The following is a 4474-nucleotide window of genomic DNA, read 5'->3' as shown; positions in this document are numbered from 1 at the left end:
CTTCTACTGTCTTTTTCTTATATGTTGCTATTTTGATGAATTGCATTAACTCATACATTAAACCATAATTTAAGCTAGCAAGCTAAAAGCTTTTTAGGAATAAATTTACAATAGCACATTGTCGTGGTTTAACCTCAGTTGGTAACTGAGCACCACGTGGCAGCATCGGTCACTCCCGCCTCCCCCAAGGGGCTGGGAAGGAGGATGGGAAAAAAAAAAACTTGTGGGATGAGATAAAGGCAGGTTAATAGGATAACAAAGGAAGAGAATAATATTAACAATAATAATAAAACAAGTGTTGCATAAATGCAATTGCTCGCCACATGCAGAAGGAAGAAAAAAACCTAACCAAACAGCCCAAGGCCCAGTCTGTTTCCGAGCAGTGATCCTGGCTTGCCTCCCCAGTTCTGTCCGGAGCATGATGCTCTGTGGTGGGGAATGTCCCTTTGGCCAGGCTGGGTCAGCTGTCCTGGCTGTGCTCTCCCAGCTCCCTGTGCACCTGGCAGGGCCTGGGGAGCTGGAAAGTCCTCGACTGGGTGTAGACACTACAACTACCCAGCAACAGCTAAAAACATCTGTGTGTTATCAACGTTTTCAATGTTCTAAATCCAAACCACAGCACTGTACCTACTGCTAGAAAGAAAATTAACCCTGTATTAACTGAAACCAGGACACACCTGTTCTTTTTTCCCTCCTTGAATTGCATTGCATGATTAAAAACGTGAACTCATGCTGTGTTGAAAAGCTTGGACAGATATCATACATGCACCATCTTACTAAAGTGGCCTTAACTGATCTCTGCACAAACGGTTATGGGGGAAAATGTTGCTTTTTGGAGAAATGTTGCTTCTACTAACAAATTTAGTATTAACCACTCCTTTTTGTCACCTTACAATGCTGTTGATTTTGGCATTACGTAGAACTTGCAAATTGACTGATGATACATTTACCACTCAGTTTCCGAAAGATGTTCAATTACTATTACTCTTTTTTTTTGTTTGTATTTTGTAGGGTTTTTTTGTTTAAAATCCTATTTTTTTGGGCTAATGATACTGTAGTTTTATCAGGAAATAATGAAGACTTGTCTACAGTGGGATTTCAAAATGGGAAATCCTATAATCGTGAACTAAGGACTTAAAAGGATTATATGAAATGTAGGGAAACTTACAGTCAATCATACATGGTTTTGAGGTAGGTAGAGTGATAAATGAAGAAACTTTAAACTAGCATGGTGTATTTCAGTAGTTTTTTTGGCAGTACTAAAGAAAACCAGCAGAAATTAAACTCGCTCTGAATTTAAACTGGCTTATTTTCAATCCTAGTTTGTCTCTCAGCACTGACTGTGCTGCTGATCCAGTGTGCTGCATGGGGCTGGTGGGTATGCTTGGGATGGCTTTTATTCAACGGCCTTGAATGGCTTTGCAGAGATAATGAGGTTGAATAGATTTGTTGAGCATTGAATAATTGAGAGAATATAATTTAGTTCTAGCATGTGGGTTTGCTTCTAGCCTTTTTTACTTTGAAAATCTGTGTGGAATGATAATATTCCAGGTTCATGAGGAGGTAATTTTTTCTTTTTTTGAACATACCTAAACATACCAGCCTAATTTTTTCTAAATTGGAGGGAGGAACAATAAGAAAAAAGTGACTTGACGTTGCCAAAAATGAATGGAAATGGTCTTTTAGTACAAATACCAGACTAGAGTGGAGGCAAAACTAGATCCTGCTGTTAGTTCAGAATTTCCTTATACCCTATTTGAACTGTTAAATGTAGTTGAATAGGGGAGAGGGAGCCAAGGCAAAGTCATTTCTGTCTTTGAGAGGAATGTAAAATACCGATACTCTCAGTATCATGTTCACAAGTAACAGACTTGACAGAAAGCCGTGTTTCGCCGTTAGGGTAATTCTAAAGCCCATTGTATTCCTTTTACAAAGGATGAAGAATAGGTGTGGGATAGGAAGGTGGCTGCCTACAATTTGCTAAGCAGAGTGTTCAGAATGTACCAAATCACTCTTAACTCTAAAACAACAATCCGTAGAGTTGAAGATAGTTGCTTTAAGTTACTTGTGATGCTTATGTCTTTGTAATCCAAATATTTCCTAATTGGAAAAAATCCAATTGCCCTTTGGAAACAGCAGTGTGTAAGGGGTTGAAGGTGGTGTCCCAGGTAGGGCAGGAGGTGTGTGAGCAGTAACGTGAAGAACTGTGACCAGGATGGTGGATATAGGTGGTGTATATAGGTGGCAGGCATGCCCATTTCCAAAGATAGGGGTCTGGAAATGTTATTTATCGTTACTTCACTTGATGAAGAAACAGATTTAGTGACTGACTGATTTGTGCTAAGTATCTTGAAAGTGGGTAGGCATATGGAGATTGCTTTAATTAATAAGGTACTAGAGTGCTATGGGACCTTTTAATTACGTGTATGTTTTAATCGTATTTCAGACTGTTTCGCCTAAATCCAAGTATGTTACAAGCAAGGAATGTTAACTGGTGTGTAGTTGATAATTTAAAGGCCCAAAACTGATGTTGGACTTCTCTGAATCTACTTAAAGCCTTATAAACCGCCTTCTTACCTATACTGTATTGCAATATTAATAATCAAAGATGTGTAAGAATGGAAACTTACTAAAATTAGTCTATACAGCCAAAAGCAAAATTTCCAACAAAGTAAACAAAACATGGAAAATGTGTAAACAACTTCGTACAGAAAAGAGCGTCAAAGGAGCAGGAATTTTAATGGCAGGAGAAGGAGCTCGTGTTAGATAACTCGCTGCCTTTTGATGCAGTTGTTATCAATGCAGAGTTTTGTGACTGTTTTGAGATACCATAAAAGGAAATGCCTTTTTGTATGAATAGCGTAACCACTACCAGCCTTGAAATTCAGAAATTAGCTGTTCTCGTGTTCCACAGCCACGTCAAGTGTTAGACTTGTGGCGCGTTGTGGCCAATGTGCTTGAAGACAGCCCTGGTGGACATTAAGGGTGAATCTTATTCTGTAAGTATTCAAAAAGATTGTCTCATAGTTTTTATTGTTTTTTAATGTGTTATCTACTGAACCAATTTCTATTTAATGTATTAAACCACTTTCTACTGCGGTACTTCAGTGAAATAATTGACCTTCATGGAAAATCAGACAATAGGATTCTAAGTAGTATTACTATAGATACCATTGGTAGACATAGACAGATTTGGTTACAACAATTCTTATGCTAGAATTCCAATGTTGAACAGTTTGAAAGAAAAGTAAAAAAATGAAGCTCTGAAGGAACTGGGAATAAAATTGCATTTCAAATGACAGGTCTAATGCCTTTAATGTGGAGAAGGCCTCTATAGTAACCCCTTGAAGAACTCCCAGCAGTAAGGAGACCAACTCCAGTTTCACAAGAGTGAAACCGCTAGATTTCAAGTAGCTAGCTAGCTTCTTCCCTTGTGCAGATGAAAGAGTAGCCCTGGATTTAATGGAGGCTTAACTGCAAGCTAGTAGTACTGTTGTAAAACAAGTATTTAAATTCAAATATCAAGCTGACATGAACGAAAGAAAAGGTTGATGTAGGATGTGCATGAAGCAATAGCTCACCTTCGAGCTGTGCAGGGATTGTAGGCAGGAGGTAGTGAATTACCACTATTTTGTAGTGGGGAACCCGTGCATCGGCGTACCAAGGCTTGCTCCTAAATTCATGATGTCAATCTGCCTGGTTAACCTCTTTGCCTGGCAGAGACTATCACCGCAGGTGGTATTTTTACTATCTGCTATATCCCAATTATGGCAAGCTGCAGTGCAAGAAAACTTCTATACTGACCAGTGTTTGGTGAAAGATGTGTCATACGGTTTTTATCTTGTGAAAGGAGGTAGGGAAGAGGAAAAAGTGCAGCTTGACCTCCCTAGTGAACAGAGACTGGGGCTGAGGAAAAGGAGAAGACATCAACTATCTGTTCTTCCTAGCAAGTTACCTGGCAGCCAGTTGAAGTACCAAGTGCCTGAGGAAGAAAGAGAAGACTTTATTACTGGAGTTAATTTGAAGTCTTGCTGTTCCAGCCAGTCTGGACAGACATCAGCAGCCTTGGTGTGTACTTAGAATCACAGAATCATAGAATCATAGAATGGTTTGGGTTGGAAGGGACCTTAAAGGTCATCTAGTTCCAACCCCCCTGCCATGGGCAGGGACACCCTCCACTAGACCATGTTGCCCCAAAGCCTCATCCAACCTGGCCTTGAACACCCCCAGGGATGGGGCATCCACAACCTCTCTGGGCAACCTGTTCCAGTGCCTCACCACCCTCACAGTAAAGAATTTCTTTCTAACATCTAATCTAAATCGACCTTCCTTCAGCTTAAAGCCATTACCCCTTGTCCTGTCACTACACTCCCTCATAAACAGTCCCTCTCCATCTTTCCTGTAGGCCCCTTCAGGTACTGGAAGGCCGCAATTAGATCTCCCCGGAGCCTTCTCTTCTCCAGGCTGAACAACC

The sequence above is a fragment of the Grus americana genome, chromosome 1 (assembly GCF_028858705.1).
Source record: "Grus americana isolate bGruAme1 chromosome 1, bGruAme1.mat, whole genome shotgun sequence".
Taxonomy (NCBI): domain Eukaryota; kingdom Metazoa; phylum Chordata; class Aves; order Gruiformes; family Gruidae; genus Grus; species Grus americana.
This window is presented reverse-complemented; position numbering follows the sequence as displayed.